This window comes from Triturus cristatus, chromosome 3_1 (assembly GCF_964204655.1).
Source record: "Triturus cristatus chromosome 3_1, aTriCri1.1, whole genome shotgun sequence".
Lineage (NCBI taxonomy): Eukaryota > Metazoa > Chordata > Amphibia > Caudata > Salamandridae > Triturus > Triturus cristatus.
The window spans coordinates 982,386,040-982,413,869 of record NC_140583.1 but is presented as its reverse complement, the minus strand read 5'-3'; the positions used below and the strand labels follow the sequence as shown (position 1 = coordinate 982,413,869).

Here is a 27,830-nt window from a genome sequence, read left to right as displayed (position 1 = left end):
ACCAAAGACAGCATCCCAAGTTGCATCTCCCACCATAGTATAGGGTGAACCAGAATCAGCCAAGACAGGAAATAGTTGACCACCAATCGATACTTCACAAACAGGCATGTCTAAATCATCACCATCCACAAGTCCATTCTCCTTGATACTGCAAACAAACTTTTCCTCTTCATTGACAAAACGTACCACTTGGTTGCCCTTGTATTGACAAACCCTTGCATAATGCCCCTTCTTACCACATTTATTACAAGTCACAGATCTTGCAAAGCAGTTTGAACTATTGGGAAGATGCCTGTCACTACCACACCTAAAACACTTAAAACCAGGCCTGGTATTCTTGAAACCGCTCTGTTCAGAATTAAAATTTTTAGAATTAGAACTAGCTTGTTCTGACTCTTGAAATTTCCTTTCCTTGTCACATACACTTCCTTTGAACCCAAGCTTATTTTCCTTAGGGTCATCTTTCTTCAAATCATTTTTTTTTATCTCATGAATTGCTTTCTCATCAACCGAAGCATCATTAGCTTTTTCAGGCCTCATCTCCCGCACCCACATATTGGTGTTTTCCATCCCTTCAACAATGGCTAGGGTTTCTTTAAGATCAGGATTCTTTGCTAAAAGTTTCTGTTGGACTTTTACATCATTCGTACATCTCACAACCTGGTCTCTGATCAAGGAATCAGTCAATTGTTCAAACTCACAAGTGCGAGCCATCGTTTTCAAGGCCGCCACATAACTATTAATTTTCTCTTGCTTACCCTGAACTCTGCTAAAAAACTTATGACGTTCTAAAACCACATTAATTTTAGAGCCAAAATGTCTTTCAAGCATCATGATGGACATATCATAAATGTTCTCCGGTTCACCTTCCCCACGACCAAGAACAATTTCATCCAAACCATCATATACATGTCTGCCCTCAACCCCCAAATTATGTAACAACGTAGCTTGCTTGCGTACCGCTGAAAATTTTTCTCCCCCAATGGCCAACAAATAGGAATCAAACAAAGGTTTCCATCTCTTCCATGGCAAGATGGGATCACCAGATTCCGAAAGAAATTGTGGAGGTTGTGACATTCCAGTAGCCATGATGCAAAAGAGAGAAGGTGAGGAAAATAAACAAATAAATAATAAACACCCAAGTTAAAACTTTACGTGAAAAGACCAACTATGTTGCTAATCTCGAATGATGTTGGTGAGTAAACCTCACTAAAACCAACAGTAAACAGTACTTTAACCAGCGTAACCAAAGTTCAATGAGAAATATTCAAACAATCAAGAACGCAGAAAACTCGAAATGCACACTGGAAATGCTAGTAGCGATAATCCCAGAGATATACTCACATAGGAAATAGTCCCAACCCTAAATATACATGTATTTACTTAAACAAATCAATATTTTTGCCGGTTTGAATATGATCTATCCATCTACATTTTAGTGAGCTACAACAAGGAGGTGTGCGCATCACCGCGCATGTATGTAAGAAGAGCTCTCTTCTGCTAGTTCCGTAATGGTGCTGTGTATAATGTCACCTTTCAATCTCTCTCGTGTAGGCTCTTGTAATGTGGCTCGAGGTACTGTCACTCCACAGGCTCTCTCCCGTGGGCTCCTGTATCGTTGCACGGGTACCGGCACACTACAAGCTCTCTTCAGAAGAAGTATGCGCATCAGCGCGCATGCTCCAGAGATCAGCGCTTGGAAGAACACCACCGCGCATGTATGAAGAATCAGCCTCCATCCCGGTTTCCAGTTGCAGTGCGCATGCGTCGACACTGAAATTCAGAGCTCCGTGACTCCTCGCTCCGATCAACCTTCCAGATCAATATCCACCATCGGTCCGCAGCCTCAAGGATCGAGAGTGACGAGAAATCGCAAGGCCCGAGATGATCCAACGGCACAGATGATCTTCAGTGCGACGTTGTCAGGGCAACCGAGGTAAGCGACGATTCAGTTAACCGTCATTTCAATTGCCTCCGGTTTCCCAGTCTCTTGATCTTTAAAAACTCCTCTGCAGCAGAACCCGGGTGCGATAGGTGTCCATGAACGATTTTTCTCGCATTTCAGGCAGAACTGAGATCAGTATTCTTCAGTTTCTTGTGGGTTCGGTGGGGAAACCAGTGGTCCAGACACCTGTCCCCACACAGGTACAACTCGTCGCCAGTGAAAAGATGATAAAGACGTGTACAAGTCCTCCAGTAGTTTAATTAAGATACAACAAATTGGACCACGGTTATACAGCAACACAGCATCCCAGCAGTGGCACAGCTCCCCAACTGCCAAAGCTCCCCAAGTTCCAGAACCTCCCCCGCAGCTCATCCCTGGACACCTGGAATGTACACATGCATTCCAGACCCCAGAGGAGAAAGCAAGATAGGACAAGAAAAGGGAGGACAAAAGAGACATGGTAGCCCACAACACAGACCCGGTCTATCTTTCTCACATAGCAGCAGAGTGTCACGATAGTTCTAATTTCTAAGTGTAAACTTTTCAGAGTACTTCTATACCAGTTATTTTATCAAATCCCACTGCCATGCAGCTCATATCACTAGAATTTTAAGGAGTAAAAAAAAAAAAAAAATCCCGGAGTTTTATATATAGCGAACTTGACCCGACGGTATCAGAGCACTTTACATAGCACCAGTTGTGTTACACAAGGACACATTCATTTTTTTTTGTTAAACACGGTCAGATTAAGTGATATGCCCAGAATCACAGGATGTTGCTGAGACTTGAACGCGGTTCTCCAGATTTGAGGTTGACCGCCCTAGCCCTTAGGCCACATCCTCTCCCCGGTTACTTACAGCGTAGATTAACCCATCGCTCCCTCATTTCTTCAGGACTTCACCAGGGCAAATCAATGCTGTTATCTCCTAAAAAAAATACCTACTCACAAATGAGTTCCAATCCTAGAGCAACTCACTCCATCATTTTATATGCTGGAATTCAAACATCCTGTTCAGGCACAGGATGTGGGGCTAGAACCAGCTGCACAAGTAGGGTAACAAATACATTAAAACACAGGCATGCTGACAGCTCCTCTGAAAAAACATGACTTGGCAGCGGGCCTGTAAAAGCTAGCAGAGATCTGCCCTGTCAATGCAAAGCTTAGCGTTATTTTTTGTCTGTTTAATTCAGAATATTCTACCATGAATGGGTGGAATGTTCTCATAGTATTATAGTCATTCTGCTTTGGGCTCTACTGGTTATTAAAATCCTTCTTCCAGGGTTTAAGCCCTTGCTTGAGGCCCAGGCCTATAAATCTAGTAGACAACCTTAAAACCCAAATGGTCTTTGACAGTGAGCTATTCCTCTAAATTGTGACCAACAAATGCAGTAAGCAAACACCAGGCTAGTTTCTTGATTTTGCACTGATACCCCAAATGGGAAGACCCAGGTAAAAAATGTATTTGTAGGACCCCTTTTATTTCAATCTGAAAAAAATTGGTATTAAGGCCTCAGGTCACAGACATGGTGACTCCAGGGAAAAATGCATGTTGTGCATAGTTCCTATTAATCGCCTTAGTTTCACAATATTCTCCATTTCCTCAGCCAAGTAGTATGCAGGAGTTATGCAGCTTATCCAGAAATGGCTACACATTGATGAAAGTTGAACTCCTAACAAATTTCCTCCACACCAACATTTTTTCATTTCCTGAGGTCACGGAGAGGAGAACCCCAGATACACTTCGGTGCTTTGCCTCCCAAAGGCCATACAGTGGCGGCTCCTTCGCTATGGCGGAGGAACGTTGCCCTTCCGCTTTTAAGCACTGCGAAGCAGAAACATAAAATGATAATAACTTTGAGTTATTCTCATTTTACGCTGCTTCGTGCTGCTATGTGGGTGGGTGGGCGGGGCTGCTCTGCTCTTTGCTCTTTGAGCAGAGCAGGGAGTAGTGGTATGCCCACTCCAAAGTGCCCAATGACTGTTTGGTTGGCCCTCTCGGGCCGCCCAAACCAGTCATGTGCACTTTCCTCGTTCTCCATGCAGGCTGCATTACAGCCTGCGTGGAGAACATTCCCAGGCCCCCATTCCCTGGTTGAGCGTTTAACCAGGACGCTCAAAACCAATCACGACGCGGCATTGCAGTATTGTGATTGGTGAGTGAGCCTGGGTGCTTACCGGTCACAATGCTGCATTGAAGCGTTGTGATTGGTCAGCGGGGCCTGCTTACTGTTCCACGAGTTCCATGAAGAGAGGAGGAGCAGAAATGTGGGACCCGGCTCCAAGGTAAGTTAATTTTTGTGTATTTTTTATATATTTGCACCATGTGCGAACCCCCCCGCCGCGTGACCCCTCTGCCACACGACACCCCCCGCCTGATCCCCCCACGCCCGCTCCACCACCCACAAGCCATGCCGGCCCCCACTGAGGCTGTGTTAACCACTCACAGGGATCTTCCTTCTACTAAGAGCTTCCAAGGCCTTAGACCGTCATGGACGTCAATACAACAATATGCCAGGGCTGGCGGAAGTGACATCACATGTCCTTTGACCTTCACTTTTACTCACACTAAGATGCTTACACATATACACACATTCACACTTACACACATTCTCTTTCATATATACACACTTTCACCCGCAAGCGTGTACACAACATGCATTTAAAAGCATTTTTTTACATACTTCAGCTGCCGTGGAAGGTTATATAGCAGCTAATTGTACTCCATTCTTTATTACTCTAATAGTGAATTGCATAGTATTAATCACTATCAATGTAATAACAAAGTTGACAGAAAACAAAGAGCGTGAAGCCCCAAATGACATCCACGAGGACGAGCTGCCTCTGTGCTGCTGGCACTGGATTTACCACCTCTGAGTCCAGGGGTCACAAAGGCAGTCCCAGGGGTTGCCAGGGGCAAGACAGGGGTCACAGATGCGACACACAACGCCCCCAAAATGACATCCATGTAGAAAGTCTTCATTCCATGTATCACGCCACTAACTGCTGTGCTCAAATACATCACTAGTGTATTTATTCACAGAAAGTACTGAATTTAAGAACTTCCATGTCCTAAGTTCCCTGTAAAACTCTAGGTTTTCCATTCCATGTAAAATTGTGTTTGACATCTTATTGATGCCCACCAACATGCTATTGGATGCAGTAAATGAAATGCGCATCATACACTGATAATTCAGACAAAGGGTAGAAAACTCTGCAGTGCATAGACACAGTTAGAAATGCAAGTCAACAGCGAGAGAAACCTTGTGGTGCACAGAGAGCGAGTCAATACTTAAAGAAGCATTGGCAAAGCCAATAAATAGGCTGCCCTGTGGGATCTCTGGCACGCCAATGTTTTTGAGCACTGTGAAGAGCACATGTATAAAGCAATGATTTTTGATGGTGCTGTTTGGTATTGGAAAGAACGCCCCAAATAACGGAGCTACGAAGTGTCTGATTTTGGTAAATTCGCTGCATTCTTTAGGCATACACATGCTTTATCACGCATGCCCGCACCAACAGAATGACGCAGGTACCAGCTTCTTTTATTTTTATTAACTGATCTAAGATGGCGTGCACCACTTAAATCAGTCTGTTATAAAAACTGAAATTGTAAGTGTGAAAGTGAATTAGTGGAGGGCCACCATCAATTTGCTGCATTGCCCTCCCCCCGCAAAAAAATGTATATTTAAAAAAATGAATGACAAAGGTGGGGGTAATGGGGAGTGGATAGAGGGGCATGATGGAGAGAGCAACACCGGGTCTGGGGGAGAAGCACATGAGGGAAACCAAAACAGAAACAAGGAGCACAGAAGAATGTGGTTGGAGGAGTACACGGAAGAGAATACGAGCAGCCATTAGAGACACAGAGAACAAAAACAGAGTACAAGTGGATGGTTTTTGAGTGAGACAGAAAAAAGGGAGAGAGCTGGAAAAACACATGCACTCTGATGGAGTACTTAAGCAAACAGAAAAAGTAGTTCCCTAAAAGTGAGCAGCTTGGTTGCCATTTCACCTCTCAAAGCATTCCTCGGTCTCCCATCTTCTCCGGGACCTACATTGGCTCCCAACTGTGAAACCAGTCCAATAAAGCATTGTCTATTTCTGGACCGCTTTACCTTAGGTCACTGGTGTCGCCATATCATCTCAATCAGTCTTTCCTCCGAAGAACCTTGATGGTGATTGGATCTATTTCATTTTGATTATGCCGATTTAATTGAATGCATACAAGGTTTTCACCTCACTGCTTACAAATAAAGTAGAGACAGTACTATAAATGAGTAACTCAAGGATAATAATGATAATTGTTATGGTGATGCGGGTTACTATTAGGAGTGGTAGTGGTATTTTTAATATTAATAATATTTTATTATACGAAGATGATGATGAATAATGATGATGTGGGGATTCAGATTTACTCTTTTGCTTCTCTCTGGTCACTCTATTACTCTGATCTACAACTCCTCTACTTTCCTACCGCCCCAGCCTCCAACACATTCTCTCTCAATACTTTAAGGTGCCTTACATTTTTTTATTACTAATATTATTACTATTATTAATATTATTACAACCTATTCATTCTACAATTCTGCCTTTCCCAAGCATTGAAAATAACAGATGTTAGTAATACTGAGAGTCACTAGAATTATGTGTCAGAATAAGACCATAATATATAATGAGTTTACTAAATTATGCGGCATAATGCAGTGTAAACATATTATTTTGACATTTTAATAGAGTTTAATGTGTCTAGGGCAAATGCTACATCTCAGTAGCACCAGTTTAACACCTGAAAACAGCTTTATGCAACTAAGATGTAACCCGTTAACCTCAGAAAATAGTCGGTCTCTACACAGCACAATGGGTTGGGGGTTTTATTGAAGAAACATTTGATGCAATTTATGTCGCAGATAATGGATTATGTGGCAATGGTGGACATCTATATTTATGTGGAAAATATCATGATGGCAGAATTGCATAATTCCAGTGACCCTGCTATTACTCAATTTATGGTACTCACTAACCAAGGGAGGATGAAATGCTTGTCAATAGTCAAACTCATGACCTCCAGAAGGTTACAATTGCTAGTCGCAAGCGTTCAGTTGCCTGGACCATTCAGTGATCAAGAGGATAGAGTGAGAGTGTAGATGAGAATTCTAGTTGCTTTGAATGATAGACATGAATTTTTTTTGTTTAGATTATGTGGTTGTTACAGGTTAGAAGAAGCAATATATATGTGTATTAAAAATGTAAAAGCCGAAGAGGATAATGAATAGAAGCTGGAGGAAAATATGGATGATCGACAAATGCAAACATATGGAGAAGGAGCAGCAATTACCAGAATCACTGTTTTAGTTGGGTTGGGATGAACGAAGATAGAGGACATCCAGTGGTAATAGAAAGCAAACAATTCAACACCGAGCTTCTGAGAGAGGGTCAAATGTAGAACATGAACACACTATCTACCATTGACCAGCCATGAAAAGATAGGGAACTCCAAAATGGTTATACAGAGACTGGCAAATGACCAGGAGGCTATGAGAGGAGGGGCAAGGCAGCTGGTGGAGTGGGAGAGCTCTGGTGAGTTAGAAAGTTAACCGGCCAAGGAGACCCTTCCGATTGAGGCAGAAGATGACAATGGTGATCATCAGCAAGTGCAGAGTTGAGGACACTCAAAAGGTAGGGCAGCAAATACAGTACATCGTTTGAACCATAAGTCCCATTAGGATAGGCTCAAGAGTTTACCTGTCGTCTAAAACAGGCAACAAATCACTAACGGCATGTGCTTATGACTGCAGCTATAGGTGGTGGAATGTTGCATCTTGTAAACAGTGGTAATATACAGAGTCCTAAAGATGATGAACACAGTACAACCAGTATACTCTTTTCAAAAGAAAAGAATTGCTAGGATGTTTTGAGAACATGGCTTGACACAATAGTAGTAGGTTTATGACAGTTTTGGAAAAGCCTAACATGTGACTGAATATATCCTTTTTTTAGGGTCGCACGCAGAGATAGCAAAGATTTCTTGACAAAGAAAGGTTGTTCCATAATACAATTCTTATAAATCCATACTGTGTTATCACACTCTGTTGTTACAAAAATATTAAAGTAACAGTTCTCACAAACACATATTATAAAATTCAGGAAGAAGCCAACATGTGTTTCGATAAAGACTGACTTTCTTAAGGCTTCCTAAATATGCATGTGACAATATGGAAAAATTAGAACTGAGCTCGTGAAGATGAATGAGGTTCTTACTAGTGGGACATGTAAAAACAGAAACCTTGTAGAGAAAGGTGCTTCTAGTGACGTCGGCAGTCAGAAAGGTAAGAGCATAGTAACAATATTTGTCGCACTGTCTGAGAGTATAGAAATGCTTCTCGTGCAATAGAGTCGATGTTGGTATCGTGACTGACTCCGATCATCTTGCCTTTCACAGGCACGACTTTCTTCATGGATATTCCAGAACTTCTGATAGACCGGTCCACTTCTATCAAGATATGAAGGCTCTTTTTCATTAACATCATATCAACAGCGAGCAGATTTTCCCAAGCAGTGTATTGTTATCTATAATGCAACTAAATGGACTTTCCTTAATTTGATTTTTTTAGGTTTATGCTCAATCACTTTGCACCCCTCAGTTTGGAAGATAAATCAATTGACTATTGTCCTCATCTAGTTGACCAGGGTTTGTTACAACAAGCATTCAAAGGCGGCTGGTGACATTTGAAAGTGGTGAGGCGTAAAACAATTGCCATACTTCACTGCGGCGAGCTAGCATAGCTACGGGGGTTTTTGAAAACAACAGTAGGCAAATGAAGCATTTTCAAGCAAATTTGAGAGTGTGACACTATCCCAGAAGTGCTGCAGGCTGTGCTCAAGATATTTATATGTATCACATATATCATTGACCTTGTATTGAACCCCCATCCCCCAGCAGGCTCAAGGCCCCGTTTAAGTTATTGCTATGCTCCTGAGAAGTGCCGGCCATCACCTGGCTTGTCAGCAAGGCCGTGTTTCAGGTTTGCCATGCAAACCCTTCAAGCCATTACGGCGCTACACAACACGTGCATCTATTTTGACAAAATGAAGCACACCGTAGCATATCATCATGTAAGGAAAAGTCGCACATTATAATAAAAAGATTTGTAACATAAAGCAATGTCATTTACATATCATAGTGCATTCTAACAAACCATTGCATAGCTTAAAGTTGCATAACACTGACTGGCCTGAGCCACGAAGGAAAAAAACACGCACCAAGCACTTTGAAATCCGGAGAAAATAAAACCCACCTCGTCCTCTAAATCAAACATGCAAGAGAGAGCGAATGGGGCAGAGGAAGACCCCAGTAGCCCCCAGCTGCAGTGCTCAAGAGAGAGCACCACGAATGGAAGGCGGAAGTGACAAAAAATCTCTGCCAAGCTACGCGGAGTTCAGCGAGCAGCGGAGTGGGTTACCTCTCGCCTTTCGTACTGATTTTTAGTGCGGGGTCTTTGTCCCGTGCTGTACAATCAGCATGAATTGAATCTCACACAGTGCAAAAGGGCGCTGCTTCTTTCTGCGGCTCGAGTAGAAGTTCTACTCCAGCGGCAGCTTCCTCAATGCGAACAGAATGTTTCTCAACACGAGTGGTAGCGACCATCCGTGACCCACGCGTTGGATTTTCCCTCGCTCGCCAATTTACCATTGCAAACTCCACAAATGGAGCGGAGTTCTCCACCCAGGCTTATGCATAACCTGAAAGCCCTCTGGAAGAAAGGTAACTGAAAACAATGTCAGAGGGTGACTTATAACTAAAAGCGGTGGCACGAGCAGTAATGTGTGCCCTATTCTCCATTCACTCATACTATCTGAACTTCTCAGCAGACAATGCCACCTCTTTGTCTATGCTGCAACCTCAATCCATTCCTGCAGGGCGAGACACCACTTCAACTAACCACGGCCTGCATGTGTGGGACAACGAATGCAAAGAAGCATGTGGGTCAAGTCTCACCACCAGTCCATCACTGACAAAAAGTCAGCTCATGTGTGAATGATTATGAAGGGCTGAGGGACAATTAGATCTCTATTTTTAAGTACTCCCCAAATCGCTTGGGCCCTGTATTGCTGCTTTTCACAGACTCTGCAGCATATTCTGGCACTCCAAAAGCATGTCTTGTGTAGGGATGCCATATAATGCACTAACTTTAATGAGCACATGCTAGGCACACTGCAGTAAACGTGATGTTCAATTCTCATCAGCAAGAATTTTTCATGATAAAGTAAACCAAAAAGCAGAATAAACAAGTCTCATATTTTCTGACTACAAACACTTACAATCTGATTAAACACCTAAGAGGATCGCCACGCACCAAAGTCCACCTGAAGTTCTGAACCAAGTCTCAGAAACAGAAGCCAGTTTTGGTCATTACAAGCAAAGGACATCTGGGGGTACCAGTGGATGTCCAAAAGCGCTAACAACCCTCATTCATTGTACCCTTTCAAGCTCTTTAGACCAATGCCTGAGGGCTTCGTAGCCAGCCAGAGAACAAGTGCCTTAAATACTATGCGAGGGCTTGGCATTAAGTTAGACAGCCTGATGCATTAAAAAGGCAGCATCCAACATGTTGTATATGTTTTGATGCACTATATTACAACCGAGTAGGAACACACATTTAAGTGCTTGAGACATCCCATTTTTAACATTGTTCAATATTATACCTGTTCTATGACACTATTTTCAAAGTGGCGCCTCTGAATCAAAATTAAGGAAAATATCTTTCCCGATCAAAAACACTTCAGGTAGTTTGTCCCATATTCAGCAATGAAAGTGAAAAAAGGGAACACATATGGACATTCCTATGATACTACTTGCAGCCACAGTGCCTTGCTTTTTAACACTTGTGATTTAACTTATCTGGCATTTGTTTATTTAAAAACACCATTGCCTTTAGTATTTGCCACTTTTAGAAGCTGTGTATTTGTGCTCGTTTTCAGTAACTGTTTACTTAACGTCTACAGTTTTCAATTATTACTGCTTAGAAATATTCACCGGCCCTTCTTCGGGTCACAGGATATGTGACGTCACTTCCTGTGATGCCACTACGGGTATCGAGGGTAGTGTGATTTTACTAAGCAGCGCGTTACAAAATAATGGATGTTACAAGTCAAAGGCTCCTAAGACGAAGTACTGCTGACTCAATGCTCAGGTCACAGCCACACCACCTTAAAATCAGGAAGTGACTCAACTGTGGTTGTATATGTCACAATCAAGGAGTTTGTGTGAGGTATCTGCAAATTACTCCCTTGTCTTCGTAGGTTACCTCGACGTGCTTATCCTATATCTAATGTTGCACTGTAAAGCAAATAATACAATTTCATATCTCTTAATTGACCTGCTAGTGGTATGTGGAGCAGGATAAAACATGCTAAATTAAATAAATACATTTGATGGATAACAGCATTGTTCAGACATTTCCACATTATAAGCAGAGGCAGCTTGGATTAAGAAATCAGCAGGTTGGGTAAAGACGTCCGCTGGTCGTTGTCGGTCACCCAATGATCTTAGGTGCCTTCCACTACATTGCACACTAGAAATCATATAGAGTTTTTTCCTGGTAGTTGTTAAAAGAATTCTGTGGAAAATGTCTCTAACAATAAGGCAAAGTGTCCCAATCCATGCCGCAAGATTTAAGTAAGGCTTGGTGGGCATGGGTCTAATGTCTATTCTCAAGCACTCTCCTTGTGTCTTTATTAAATGGTGCAATGAGGATTGTAACCATCAGCGTCTTGTGGGGTCCAACCATCTATCAGGAACATGATACAACAAGCCATACCTTTCCTCCAGATCTTCCATACTTCCGAGGAACACACAAATAAACAGAATATGTCTTTCTTGTGAAGTAATTTTAAATTGACCTTAACGTGGACTACATTTTTAATTAGCACTGTAAGAGGCATTGCTGGGGCCTTCAATATAGACTTTGCCATCTGGGTAATATTCACACACAAGATGTGATTCATGTTATTTTTACAATTCTTAATTTTAAGGAGAAAATCGATAATGGTGCGTAAAAATGGCCATTGTTTTTTAAAATATAAAGCTGGAATAACAGAGCTATGACATTTTATACAATTTTAATGCATTTTCTAATATTCCAACATTTTACACCATTGATTACTTATAGTCTCACATCAGGGTTTTGAGTTGGTTAGTTGTTTTCAACAGACAAAAGCTGAAATCAGCCAACAATGCCAATGGTTATAATACACAGGCATGCCCAGGAGAAAGATGCGAAGATGTGTTCTGTAAAACACTATACATGTAATCACAATCAGGTGGCTATCAAGGAATTCCTTTGTGCCGTCACCATTAGGCAATTTGCCAGGTCATGTAAAGGTAGTCAATAATTTGGACTGTACCAAAAACCAATGGTTGCCCCATCTGCCCACATTTCAGATTGCCAACTTACATAGAGGGGAGGGAGCATGTCAGAGTGCTGCAAAGAAAGATGGCGGAGTAAGTTGAGCGGTCCAGTGGAATAGAAAATAAAAACCCTTCAGTAACAATTGATGATACTGCACCCAGCTATGGTTCCAGATCAATGGGAGGTGGACTTGCGGGTGGTAGCCTGTTAACTCTATACTGACAGCAGACGGATTGTCAAAACTTGTGTGGCAAGCGCTCTGGACCTGGGCCTGCAGGGGGCAGTATTGAGCTGGGAACAACGCATTTATCAGACACAATGTAGCAGGTCAGGGGTGATGCAGATGAAGCCTGAAGCAGAACTAAAAAGAAGAAGACAGTGGTGGCCGGCACCTGGCGAAGACTTCAGGCCTGCTGTCTTGTTGACTCGGGCGCTCCCCGCATGATAAAAGTGGAGAGGTTCAAAACTAGCAGGATGCTGTACAAATTTGAAAGCTCTCAAAGGTTTATCAGGTAGCCCCAGTGCCAGTCGCTTGCGAGAGGACTTGGAGGTGAAGTGCTGATTAGGAAGTGACGAGTGCCTGAAGATCTTCCCTCTATGCAGGAACAGCATGGCATGGTGGTGATTGAGAGTGCAAGGGGTTTCATCTTCACCCTAAAGCACTACCGGTGTCCATTTTTTCCAGGGTCCTGCATTCTATTGATGTGGTGGGCCTTCACACATAAAAGGTACAGGGATGGAGGCAATATCCTGCAGGCACATTATATTGAGAGAAATATGTGTCTATTAGCAAGCTGCTCTGTCCTCTCACCATCTTCCCCTTTATGCTGCGTTCTTGTGAAGGTAGACGTCCCAAATTGCTTACCTCTTTGGAACATACAACAGACATTCCTTTGTGACTTTGTAAACTAGTGAATCAGTATATAGAAATCTTTTCAATCGTTACCTTCTTTAGAAGGAACAAGGGGGGAAACAACCATAAACAGAGTCAACTGGCTTTTGACATGATAGGCACTAACACAGGCCCTGCAGCAGTGCATAATTTGAGCCGGTGGTTTCCAGTGCTCAGCACCAACACTTAATTGCCAACACCGGCACTAATGACAGCTGCCACATGGAGGCGCTGTTTCTGTAATATAGAGATGAGCAGAATAAGAGTTGTTTATAAATTAAATAGACTTCAAAACAACTAATACCTACCTCCCAAGACATTCTAATAGCTTTGGGGGGCCTCAAACAGTCTGAATTGTCACACTTGTAGCAGTGAGCTGGTTAGTAGTTGTGTTGATACAGTCATTCGCTGCACTGGCAGGAGCAATGGGTGGTGCAAGCTAAACTAGCCTCCTGACGAGGACCCTGGCAAATATAATGTATTTTTAGTATTCCAAGATGCTCTACAGTGTATAAAATAATTAGATCAAAACTAAAACATGCTTCTAAACCTTTAACAAACACTGTAGGAAGCCAAAGGAAGAAGACATAATATTTTAGTGACACCGCTAAACAACAAAACTCAAGCAGAATAATTGTAGCTCAGCCTTTCTTGCTGCTACTTGTGTAACAATGTTACATTGTGTTGGCTCCTTAAAATAGAAGAAACAATTACTCATTCTCTCTGATGTTCCTTTCTTTGAAATGGCATTTTGTGGCTGTGCATGTGTATATCAGCATTTATATGTTTACACAGATGAGGGCTGTTTCTATTTCAGTGGGTTTCCACACAGTGGCATAACGAAACTTGTGGGGACCCCCCCTGCAAAGTGCACGTAGGGGGCCCCCTCCCTGGGTCACCATCTAGCACTTTTTCTGAGGGGGCCTCTTGGAACTTGGAGGCCCCCCGTACCGCAGGGGCTTATGTTTTGCCACTGGTTCAACAGTTATTATTGGTTTAAACCAAAAACAGGATAGACTAGATATAGCTATGCTACAGCAGACATTGGAACACCCTAGCAGATTATAGCTCGCTATAAAATGTGGAACCCAAAGATAAATTTCATCCTACAACTCATACTCCAGTGTGGCAGTAATGAAAATGTGCAAGAACCCAAACTTTCTGATCCACATCCAGGTTAATGATATCCAGGGCAGAAATGCATCAGAAGTAGATAGATTAAAGACTAAGGGCCAGATGTAGGAAGCCAAATAGCGATCGCAAATGCCAAAATTCGCAGAATTTTGGCCTTTGCGATCGCAATTTGGCTTTGAGCAATGTAGGTAAGATTAAACCTACTCGCAAAATAAGGAATTGCAAAAATGGTGATTCCCTATTTAGCGATTGCATTTAAGGAATCGCAAATTGCGATTCCTTAAATACAATGTAAGTAGCACAAAAGAAAGTGCACTTTAGCCTTAAGGAATCGCTAATTACCACCAACTTCAAGTTGGTGGTAATTAGCGATTTCCTTTAAAAAAATACTTTTTTGCTTTTTTAAAGGTGGCATGTGGCACACATTCATGCCCTTAGGGCATGTATGTGCGCCACATGTGCACACATGCACATTTCAGGGGTGCAACAGGGTGTCCTTTTGGAACCCTTGAAATTGCGCCCGCAATATGCGAATCGCAAATTGTGAATGTCTTCCCATTTTACCTATGGGCCTCCTAGCCCATAGGAATGAATGGGTAGGTATTCCTTATTAGCGAATCTCAATTTGCGATTCGCTATTAAGGAATATTAAGGAATCTCTAATATTTTAGCGATTCCTACCAACATTCAATTTTGCTAGTCCTTAATAGCGAATCGGTAAAATTCGCTATTAAGGATTCGCAAAATTGATTTTACCTACATCTGGCCCTATGTGCTCTAACCATAAATATATATGTCCCGAAGATGGACTGCAATACAATTCTAAATAAATGTTGTGAACCACAGGGCTTCCATAGTAACTACTGGCTACTATCACGAAGCCTGGTGAATTGAGTGCAAGGAAGCAAACAACTTCCAAGAACACTGTCTGACCAGTACCCTATTGTCCTGACTTTTTGAAGCCAGTTCCCTCTGCTGAAATGGAGAACCTGGAGACTCCGCTTTGAATATTTGGCTAATATAGTGTTTAAAACGGAAATGTGAAAATATATCTCTGAATACGTTGAGACAAATGTCAGCTCTGTTGAGACTATTGGGGACATGTTTCAAGGGGGTATGTATCGCTAAGAAGCGGGGGTTCAGAAATAAAAGTGAGATCGTATGGACTCCCCTGAATCCACGCTAATAAAGCTGATGTGGCAATATAAAACAATGCACAAAGATGCCATACCTGTAGATATTAGTAATGTAATGTGAGAATTCTCCAAAACTGCAAAGGAGGAATTAGTCTTGTGGAAACGTGTAATATTTTATGTTGGCATAAGCAACAGCCATTTTGGCTGTGGCGTCCATTTAACTTCCTTCGTAATTCTTTCGTCCTCTGCTTTCGCCTTTTCACCCTGCTTGTGTCATCAACTTTAGTTGATCTCTTTCGACATGGCTAAGCAATGTACGTGCTGGGGGGTTTGTAGCTGCCGGTGCACCTGGTCTTAGAGGCTATCTTTTGACCGTTTACTGCTGTCATAAACATTCCTGCTCCCCCTCCCTATTTGCTGACCAAGTGGTCATTCATCTGCCTTTGTTTGCTGATAGCTATTTCGGTGTCTAAACTCGCTCTTTCCATTTCTGTCCATATGCTTGCATTGCAATAAAATTGTATATAAGGGCGATGGTTTGTGAATTCAGTGTACCTCCTCCTACAATACTTGAGAGTGTTGTGTGAACATGGTCCTGCTCATGAGTGATTAATAAACGTATTGTTTTGCTTCAACTCCAGTGCCGATCTCTTTTTGTTAGTCTTTGGACGCGTGGACGAGGGGGTGACCCTGCACCAGTGTGCTCACTTTTGGGTACATTTCCACAGTCTTCCTGGGTAGACATGTTTGGATGCTTCAGTTTGAGGAAGGTGACAGGCCCCCTAAAACCCGGCCTGAATATCAAATCAACAAAGTAATATTTCACCTATATCTACGCCAGATGGGAAATACATTTAATCCGCAAAATATATGGACCCGTTTTGCAGATATTCTAAATTATAAATCACAATCGATTCCGCTTCTGCAGATTTCTAAGCATCCGGATGATATTGCACTGACCTGAGTGAGTGCTGAAATTAGAGAACAGTTTAATAATTCTTTATCCATTTAAGAGATTCAAATAGGAGTGTAGTCACTGGCTACTGGCAAAGCTCCTGGACTAGACAGAGTCATTACAGAGTTTTACGAAGTATGCTCAGGCCTACTAACCCACCCCCAACTTTTATTCTTGTACTAAGGAACACATCAGTTGGGCACAGTTCTTCCCAAAGTTAGGGAACAGTTGTTATCATCACATTTCAGAAACCAGGCTAGAAACCGGAATGCTTTGCTTTTTGTCAACAGAGCACCAGTTGGCTCCATCAATGGAAACCTTCCGCTGGTGGCCTGACAGAGAAGGGGCCATCAGAGAGTGCAACCTTCACCTTCATGTATCATTTCTCCAAGGATTGTATGACAAAAGAGGTCATATGCCTTGCAGCTGGCGTCAGGAGAGACTTCAAATATGCTACAATACTTCCTTTAAACTGTTTTGACACTCATGTCAGCACAACATTTTGCATCACAACAATAATTATCCTTCTTGAGTTGTCATGTGTCAGCACTTCCTTTTGCAGATTTACACCATTTTGGTATAAAGGGTGTTTTCCTCTGTGATCTGACTGATATGTGGAGAGTGGTGGAGGACCCCTATAAAGAAAATTAGGATGACATATTCCAGTCATTTTTCCTGAGCTATTTGGTACCCTGGTACGAGTGCCTGCTTTATTCAGATATTTGAAAAGAAACAAGGGAACCCAAACAAAGGTAATCAAGGACCTTGGGTAATAGTAATTTACAAGAAACAGTGGTCCTTAGAACATTCAGGATACAAATGGAATAAATATAGTCCAGAATCGATACTATATTGGGGGATGTCCAGCCGGACAATCCATTTTAATTCTTCAATGAAACATTCACATATAGGACATCATACTGATTGTGGGACACAGTCCTGTATCCTTCAGAGAGACATGACATCACATAAAAACAAATACAAACAACTGAACAAAAGGGCATTTCAGGCGAGACGGAAAGAGCTTGTTTACATTATCCAATGTTAAAAGCTTTTTTACAACAACAAATGCACTTTTTTACACAATGGATTAATGTGCACGTTGTTAACTTAGGTCGACGACGTTTCGATCCTGTCGTAAAATACTAGGATCATCATCAGGACATGATGTGTGCTGGCCTGATCATAAGAAATTGCCTGTGAAAGTAAAGAACAAAGGGTTGATAAAGAGAGAGGGTAAAGATTTGCAAGAGATTTGCACAATTTAAGTTAGCATGCTAATATGTGAGCATGCGTATGGTGATGGAACAGGAAACAAAAGAAAAATGCTAGAGGAAACTAACGCTGGAATAGTGATCTAAAGAATTGATTTATTCAGATGGTATCCTGCATGAATGAAGTCCAATCTGTTATGAAGGCACTTCTCTCTACTACTGAATACCTGCGAGGATGTATTTGGTCATGACCTAGCCCTCCCTGTCTGAGTGAGTGTGCTAAAACTTCTGAGCTCATTTGGTCACCTCACTTGGTCTTTCTTATGTCCAAGCTGCTGCTCGTCTTCATTCAAAAATGGTACACAATTATGTCAGTGAGACTTAAGTGCTTGCTGCTAACTCATTCATATGTTGAATTGTAGATGGTGACAGTGGATAATACTTTTTTCACTGATGGGTTCTGAGTCACATCAAGTATACAACAAGAGCAAACCTTGAGTTGTTTCTTTCATCAGTCAGAAGCACAAGGTGAAAAATATCCGTTATTCATCTTACCCGTCTATACTTTTATCTTAAGTATGGCCACCAAAATCATCTTCCCCTACTTCCAACTGCTTCGTAGAGGCGCAGGAACAGATAAAATAGTAGAAGGCATGCATAACATTGCCTCTCCTTCCTATGCCACATGTAATAAAAAAACCTAGCATCTGCCATCAATCCTCACCACCCTCTGTACCTTACCTTCCCTCCTACAGCTCCCTATCTGCTCTTCACCAATGCAGAGAGTCAGTACTGCATGGACAGGGTCTCTGAGGGCCTGGAATTTAGGAGAGATGGGGAGGTGTTTCCTTCAAGGTTATAGCAGTGAATCTGTGGAATAAACTCCCGGATTATCTCAGACGGATACCCGAAGATCCAATATTTAAAAGGGAGCTGAAGACATCTCTATTCAGAGGTTTGCAAGGAGTCTAGGCTTCTACCTCCAGTTTCTCACCTTTGGGCATACTGATCAGCACCGGGACACACTTTTTTGAGTAGCCGTGCGATATAGAAATGAGTAATTAATTAATTAATTAATTAATTAATTCATTCATTCATTCATAGTTGTTGCTGTGTCACAGCAGTGAACAACCAGATTTAGAATCTGGTATTCATGCTTAAAGGCTTTCATTCCACTACTAAATCCCTGGATGCTCTCCTAATTACAGAATCACTACATAATGTAACTGACAAGGGATACAATAGCTTTATCCATCTCACCCATTTTCTATCACCGTGATACAAAGTCTCTCCTCCGTGATAGCACACCTGTCACTTGCTATCAGAATGTTATACATTCCAGATTGATCCGGATAGAGTGTTTTGAACAAAAGGAGAATTTTCCTGGATCATGAGAAAATTCTCTCACTAAAAGTAGATTTTGTGAGGTTTTCCCCCAACAAATATTCTGGTGTTTTTTGTTTTAAACTTTGCCAAATAAGGAAAGATCATTAAGATTATTATGTTTAAAAAAATAATCACTGAGTTAAAAATGATAATGAACTTGAGCCATCTATAAATTAAATCCACCGTTCCTCTCAGAAGGGAAGGCCTTTATCTAGTAGACTAGTTTTGGAGTCAAAAGATTTGATAACACCTCAGCAAGTGACAAAGAGCAGCTTTCCCTGTGTCTGAATACTTCTAAACAATCTAGGATCACTTCCGTCACTCAAGTGGCTGCACATGCCACCAGTCACAGTAACTCACTGAACCTTGGCCGCATAATTGACGTCCTCAGGTGACTCCATAATGAGGTAAAAGAGTAATCGTTTAATTCAGGGTTTCTGGATTTCTAAGAGTAAAATTCTTAAACCAGTCGCTCTGTTGAGTTGCTGTCACGAATTTGGGCCTCACTCTGAGTTGGAAGCAAAGTCATTCTTCACTTTGCTCCCAGTACAAGAGTGCAAATATCGCTCACTTCAGATTTTTGTGGAGTCACCATTGTCCAGCTTAAACCTGAAGGAAATCAAACTTTTGTGGTACCGGAAACACTATACACTAAACTGGGAGAAACAAGTGCATGTTATTTCCCATTTTGTACCACAGAAGTTAGAATTGGGTGCCAATGAATAAATTGATTTTGTGAGGATGTTTTGATGCCAGTTTTTACTGCCTACCTTAAAGTGAGTCTTATGAATTCACTTCTGTCACTTGGAGAAATACAGCAGATAGGTTTTAAGAAACATTTCTACCATCTCCTATGACGCTTGTTTTCTGGGTTCCGCTTGGTTTAAATTAGTAACATTATTTTACTATTATAGTGACCAGTGAGGTATTGTAACAGGCCAGATGTTAGAGCAGAGGAGTGCACATTGGAGAGATACAGTCACCAATGAGAGTGCAGAAGTCTTGGAACATAGTTGAGTGTGCGAAAGACAGACATGGAGTGCAGATGGAGGCCATAACCTGTGCCTAATTTGAGCCGGTGGTTGCAGGTGGGGCCCACCAGCACTCATTTTTGGGGACCAACACTTATTTTTGCTCAATAAACTTGATCCAGAGCAAGAGAGAGAAGCATAAAAGGGGGAATAACGAGGAGAAGAAATATGGAAAAACAGTGACAAAGGGATAAAGCAGAGATGGAAAAAGTACCTGCAGAATGAGATAAAGAGGCATGGAGTGTCTGGCTGTGGATTAAAGCGTCATGAGGTGGAATTAAGACTACGCAGCCTTTGCATTTGGCAACCTGAGATTCAATATCACTGGCCATGGGCTTCTGAGTAAAAGTTAGGCCTCTGGCAACGTATTTGTTTGCAAATTAATCACTAGCCCTTGCCCTTTCCCTTGAAAGGGGCAGGGGAATAGAGCCCCCAGATGGGTGAGTGCAATCCTAGTTGGGGCTCTTATGATCTTTCTCAAGGTTCAGGGTGTCTACTGCCCATGACCATGTCCACACCCTAAAAGCGCAGTCCCTTCTACATTGTAAGGAGTAGTACTTAATCCCCCAAATTAAAAGGCGCCACAGGGCGCGTTTGCACAGTGGTGAAGGGAGGGGGCGGAGCCTGATGTGACATGTGTGCAAACACGTCCTGTGGCGTGTTTTAAGTTGGGGGATTAAGTCCCCTTGAATCCTGAGGGTCCCTGGGGGCCAACTAGCCCACCAGGTACCTCCAATAAGCGTCACAGGGCTGTGTTGCATAGAGGTGGTCCAAGGTGACGCCCCCTTTTTACACCACTCTGCAACGCAGCTCTGTGGCGCTTACTAGAGGTACCTGGTGGGCTAGTTGGCCCCCAGGGACCCTGAGGATTCAAGCGGACTTAATCCTCCAATTTAAAACACGTTTGCACACTTGTCACATCAAGCCACGCCCCCTCCCTGCACCACTGAGCAACCGAGCCCCCTGGTGCATTGTAAATTGGGGGATTAAGTCCCCTTGAGTCCTGAGGGTCCCGGGGGGCCAACTAGCCCACCAGCTACCTACAGTAAGTGCCACAGAGCTGCGTTGCAAAGTGGTGTAAAAAGGGGGCGTGGTCTTGGACCACCTCTCTGCAATGCAGCTCCCTGGCGCTTACTGGAGGTACCTGGTGGGCTAGTTGGCCCTCAGGGATCCTCAGTATTCAAGGGGAATTAATCCCCCAACTTAAAAACGCTCCAGGGGGCGCGTTTTCAGAGTGCTGCAAGGAGGGGCGGGGCCTTCGGCGCAATGCCGTTTTTTTCCAGAAGGGGGGCTTTGTGGCCCCCCTTCTTTTTGCACTTTTGGGTCCCTGGGGACCCCATCCCTCAGGGCCTGACCCCAATTGTTAAAAAAAATAAACGGGAAGGGGACCACCTGGCACCCCCCCTGAGGCCGATTTATGCTGGCCCCCCTCCCAATGTGTTCAAAGCCCTGGGGAGGTGGTGGTCTCCAGTGCTCGGGGGTCCGTAACTACCCCCAAATTTACATACTTAGTGCCCCAGGCAGGTGGCGGGGGTGTGTGGAGGGGCTCGAGCCCCCCCCCCTTCCCCCACACAGGTTTCAGTTTTTTTAAAAAAAAGAGCCCAGGGGTGGTGGTCCCAGGGGCTTGGGGGGGCCTTGGAGGCCCCCCACACATTAAAAAACAAGCCCCGGGGTGGCAGTCCCCAGGGGTGCGGGGGGGGAACCGAGTGCCCCCGCGAATATTTTAGAAAAGTCCCGGGGTGGCGGTCCCCGAGACTTGGGGGGGCCTTGGCGGCCCCACACACATTAAAATACAAGCCCCGGGGAGGTGGCGGTCCCCTTGGCTGCGGGGGCCCCAGCAGGCCCCCGCAATTATAAATTGGACAAAGCCCCCAGGACCTGGCCCACACGGGGGCCTCATTAAAATGAAGCGCTTCATTTTTTAAAATAATTTTGACAGGATTCACGACCCCAGCACGAATTCCGCTGAAATTATTTAAAAAAAAATGCTTTTCTTGGCCCTGGGGGTCCTTGTGGGACCCCCTGAGCAGGCCTAGGGAGTCAGGTTGTTTTTACCCTGTCCCCTTTTCTTGTTTTTCACCTTTGTTTCACTGTTTTCTTGTGACTCGGTTCTACCGAGTCACAAGATGGCTGCCAACACTTCCTGGTTTGGAGTGTTGGCAGCCAATCACAGTGAAGCTCGTTGTCGGGAGAGTTCGCGAACCCACCGCGCCAATAGATATCAAAACTTTTATTTTTTTAAATTCTCAGCAACTACTGAACGGATTTACACCATTTAAAATAAAAGGCCTCTTTCTAAACCAAGGGCTACCTTTTTGCCAAATTTGGTGTAATTCCGTTCAGCAGTTCGGGCTGTAGCTTTGTCTAAAGTTTCCAATGGAAAATAACATGGGCAAAACGTGTTTTGGGACCCCCCTTTTTTCTCAGCCCCCGCTTGGCGAATCAGCCCGAAACTTTCAAGACAGGAGCTGACCGGAGCTGATCATTAGTTTTGAAAACTTCGCGAAGATTCGTCAACCGGCGCCAAAGTTATTGGGAAAACAATAAGCGCTTTGCCTATGGAAACTAGGTCCTAACTATACCTACCTACTGGCGACCACCTGTAGGATATATATATACATATATATATATATATATACATATATATATACATATATATATATACATATATAATATTTTACTAAAATCAAAAGGTCTTGGCTAACACATACCTACAAAAAAAAGCGTAGGTGGAGGAAGCAAAATAGAAGTAGATGAGGTGCTATGTACCCTGCCTCTGAAATTTCTCTATGACAATACAATGAAAGATTTCAGGCTTTACATGACAATGTTGGTGCAGAAGAGAGGATAAGAAACAAATCTGCCGTGAATCGCATACAGGTGTACAGATGTGCTGTTACTTTGAAGTCACATCTACACTGACACAAGCACCAAAGCATTATCTGATGTATCACAAAGAAATAGAGTGAAAATTAAAAGGATAACCGGTTTGTTTAGTAATTGTTTTGTTTGAAGATATTCTTAACATGCTTATAGATGGATCTGTTATAAGGGAAGCATTCTTTGATTTTGACATTACACGAATTTGGCAAATAAATTTGCTTAAAGTGCTTCATAAGAACAAATATTTTCAAAAAGAAAATGTACATTTCTGAAAGGCAATAGAGATATGCGTTTTGGAAAAAAAGGGCGGGTATATAGTGTAGTATTAAACAGCGGCGGCCCCTCCATTAGGGTTGAGGAGCACCGCCACCACCCTCAAAATAAATGATAATAAAATGGGTTTTAAGTGCGTTTTATTATTGTTTTATTTTAATCCTCTGGACCCGCCCCCAGGATTCTGATGAGTCTTGGGGACAGTCCAGTGGAATGAAACTGCTGGTGGGGGAGTGGTGGTACTCCCTTCACTGCACATGCGGGTTTGGCCGGCTGTCTCAGGCCGGTCAAATCCTCATGAGCAATGAGGAGAGAGAGCAGGCACAGGATCCCAGTCTGTCTGGGAGCGCAAGTTGCCAGCGTTCAGGCCAATCCTGATGCTGAATTCATGCAGCTTCAGGATTGGCCGCAGTGCAGTCTGGAAGCCTGTTCCCAGAAGGATTAAGAGCACGATGTGGCAGGCAGCTATGGAGTTGGTGGCATTCAAGTACTTTTTTTATTTTATTTTTATTTTTATGTCTCCGAGTCCCACCTTCCCATCCCCACCTCCCTCCTCCGGCCCACCCAGCCACTTTGGCAGGGTACGGCCACAACTGGTATTAAACAAAACAGCAAAAAATTATGGGTATGCATGTATTAAGACAATAGCAGTAAACATGGTACATAATACGTTTGTAGAAAATAGTTGTGCAAGGCTGTGGGTTTTAATGGAAGGTTAGTAATTTATTACAATAGCCTTTGCACAACGCAATTGTAAAGAATGGTTGTTTAGTATGTCTTAAAATCCTTACTGTTTGTGGGAAGTGACTTGTGTGTGTAAAAAGTAAATTTGTTTAAGGCAAGATGATTGTTTGCAATTAGTATTTCACAGGTTTTGCAAGCAAGAAAATTGTATAGATTGTTCAATAATGTGCCAGTAGGCCCGAAGAGGAAGTAGAGTTGTTATGAAAGAGCAATGGTATTGAAATAAACCATCCCAAAATAAAAGTAATGGGGGGGTGTATGTTGACGATGGCACACTTGTTCTGTTACCACCAATTGTTGTTTTGTCTATTGTAGGTATTCAGTAACTGAAAAGACAAATTAATTTATTTAAAAAATAAATGATGTTCCAGTAGGAGACTAGGAACAAGAGGAAATTATTTTGACTTTATTTTAAGAAAGCCTACCTTATGCACATGTGTTGACTTGGTCAGACAGCAACAGCAGTGGAACATGCAAAAAAGGACAGTATTTTATTGCATCTTTAAAAGGAATGTGTGCATCTTTACTTTGTGAACAGAAAAGTAAATTCAACAACATAAATAGAACAACAACAAGTTATCATGAGATCAAAGTGAAACACATAAACGTGCAAAGGGAATTATTGAATATTTCACAGGCTAAGATATAACAACAGCATCCACTCTGTAAAACAAGCACTGGCAAAGCCAATAGTTCTCACTGATGAGAGTTATTGGTTCTACCAATGCCTTTTTTCCATACAGCATGAACAAAAGGAGAACAAAACGAGAAAAAAGGCAGGATGACATGGAAGTTGGCAGGACCGTTATTTTTGTATACATGCACGCATGACCACGCATGTGCGCTTAGATTTGGCGTGCTGGCCTCCTTTCAATTTACTGATCTGAAACGGATACGTAAATTAAAAAATGGAATAGTAATAACACAAAAGAACTCTAGATTATTTAAGTATAACTTAAAAAAATAATAAAAAAATAGCACCGCATGGGTCGGGCAACGGAGGAGCAAGTGAGGCGGGAAGCAACAGGGAGCGAGCGAAGGGGAGAAGTAGCTTTCAAGAGAGCTCAAAATGCTGGGATGGTGGAAAAAGTGAGCAGTGAGACAGAACACCACAGAGTGCGGCAGGACGAAGAAAAGAACAAGGTGAAAGAGAGCAACAAGCAGCGCAGGTAGAGAGAAGCACATGGATGAGAGAGAATAACATTGAGCACAGGGCCGAGAGGCAGAGCAGACAAAGGAGACACACGGACAATACATGCATTCATATATGTTGCTTAAGTTATATAAAAAAAGTAGTTCCCTAAAAATAAGCAGTGGAAGGGCACAAGTAAAAATAATATACTCAATTAGGGAACAAACAAATGATCGACAATACACACAATCGAATAAGAAGCTAGCAAATGAGAGGGAAAATAAAGCCAACTAATGGTAAACAGTGGGCGGGCATCAATCGGGCTTCAAGCCAATTGTAAGCTCTTAGGCTTGACCTAAAAAGTGCCCATACATCAGAACATGAATGTCTTGATGACACCGAAGTAAATACAACTAAGACTACACGCTGGCTCTCATGTACAGGTTACACGTCTTGTCACATCTACTCCAACAAAAGATCTACTTGATTCCACATTAAGAAATCTAAAATAAAAACTTCTGGAATAATATAACCATCCAGGAATTGCCGTGGATTTGAAGGACACCTCACTAAAGCAAAGGCAAACCATGAAAAACACACGTAGAAAGTGTAGTGAAAAGCCCACTTTCTCTCTGTACTTGTCCTTATTACACTTTTTTGAAGAACTGATGATATAAAACCTCTCTGTAAAAATCTCTGCTGCCCTCATAGAGGCAGGTCCATCATTTACCAGTAAATAACTTGTTCAAAAACTGTTGGTCCACCAAAACAAGATTCTTGCTCAATTTTCAGAATATCCATGACAGAAAACTTTTCATATAAGCAATATGAATGTGGATCGTTTTACATAACCTTAGATGATTATCTTGAAAATCTGAAATTCCCACTCTATGTAATAAGCACAAATTCCAAACATGAGGATGGATGGAAACAAACTCCTTATCACACTGCCCCATCAACATTGCTGCTAAAGAATGGAAGTTGATTAAATATTATTGTTTTCATGTACAAAACCTAATATCATGTCCCCCCAATTTGTGATTGTTAGACCTGGCACCATTGGTAGAGGTCTCCCTTCCATTTTTTCACTGCTGCCTCCTATGTTTTTGCTATGTTTTTACTGGTCTAGATGCTTTGGGCAATTTGCCACTGCTATTCAGTGCCAAAGTGCAAGTGCTCCCTATTGAAATTGTGTATTGGATTAGTGACACCATGATTGGCTTATTTGATTTACTGGTCAGACCCTAGTTCAGTGCACCATGTGTGCTCAGGGCCTGTAAATCAAATGCTGCTGATGGGCTTGCAGCACTGGTTGTGCCACCCACAGAAGCAGCTTGTAAAGTGTGGCTCAGGCCTGTCATTGCAAAGCCTGTGTGCAGTCTGGGACTGCCATGTCGACTAGGCAAGTGCACCTACTTGCCAGTCCCTAAACCTTCCCTTTTCTACATATTAGTCACCCCTAAGGTAGGCCCAAGGGCAGGGTGCATTGTATGTAAAATGTAGGACATGCCCTGGTGTGTGTGGCATGTCCTGATAGTGAATTACAGAAAATTTCGTTTTTCACTATTGCAAGGCTATCTGTTCCCGTAGGGCAGAATGGGAAGTTTGATTATAACATCTTATAATCATAACTGACCCAGGGAACAAGATAGGAACATAAAGTTTCGTATTTTCTTGCCTAACCATCCAGCATGCCTCTACTTGGATTGTGTATTCCATGTCTGGTTTGTGAGTGACAGGGGGCTGGAGAGGGCCTTGGCTTCAGCAGTCTGATGGGTCAGGGCTGGGCTGAATAGGCCCTGCATTAAATAGAGAGTAGGGGGCAGAGATTTCCTTTCACTGACCTGAGCCCTGCAGTAAGGAACCAACGCATCACCTCCCCCGAAGCAAGGAACCAACACATCACCTTCCCTGCGACCCTTTTTGATTGTTTTGCGTGACACATCCAAGGTAAAATGTTGCTTTTACCATCTACATTGAACTAAGCTATTTCTACCATTTTAAAGACTTATTTTTGATTACAGTATTGTGGATTTTTGTCGTTTGGTCTTGTGTTAAATCTAGTAAAGATTACTTATTATTCTCAAACTGGTGTGGTGTCCATTTGTAGTATTTTCACTGTATGTGTTCACAAATACTTTACACACTGCCTCTGAGATAAGCCTGTCTGCTCGTGCCAAGCTACCAGGGGGTGGGCAGGGGTTATCCAGGAGTGTACCCCCATTTCCCTGACTAGAAGCAAGGGCCCCTACTTGGTCAGAGGTACCTACCTCTGCCAACTGGAGACCCCCCATTTCAAACATTGGTGGCAGTGGTCGGAATTTGGACTTGCATTTGTGACTCATATACAGTGATTGGTGTGCACTACTAGTGAGTGCAGACCATAACTCGACCACATACATTTTGGTAGAATTTTTTCCTTGGAACGTCTATTTTTGGTGAGAACTGCCAATTCTTGCCACCATGACCAAAGCAGCATCCAACGCATCTATGGATCTACAATTTGAGGAAGAGAGGGTTGATACCTACACTGAGCCACAGCTTAAAACCTTCTATAAAAGATTTCAAATCCCTGTGAAAGGCATCACCAAAAAGGAAGAGTTCCAAAAGGCGCTGAGGGCTTGGTTGGAATCTAGAAATGCTACTGAGCATCCTGAAAAGCCTAGGGATGAGGCAGAGAATACAGATGGGCAGC

General features: G+C 42.6%; 1 protein-coding gene and 1 long non-coding RNA gene across 2 annotated transcripts in view; one reads left to right on the top strand and one right to left on the bottom strand.

The window, feature by feature from the left end:
• The window catches only part of LOC146861358 (uncharacterized), a 44,601-nt gene extending 34,228 nt beyond the window's left edge, over positions 1–10,373 (top strand). The window contains exons 4-5 of the long non-coding RNA XR_014979248.1: positions 1,555–1,936; positions 8,386–10,373. This is a non-coding gene — a long non-coding RNA (uncharacterized LOC146861358). The remainder of the gene's footprint in view (positions 1–1,554; positions 1,937–8,385) is intronic.
• Positions 1–27,830, bottom strand: part of HIVEP3 (HIVEP zinc finger 3) — a 1,736,279-nt gene that overhangs the window by 706,761 nt on the left and 1,001,688 nt on the right. The window lies entirely within an intron of this gene.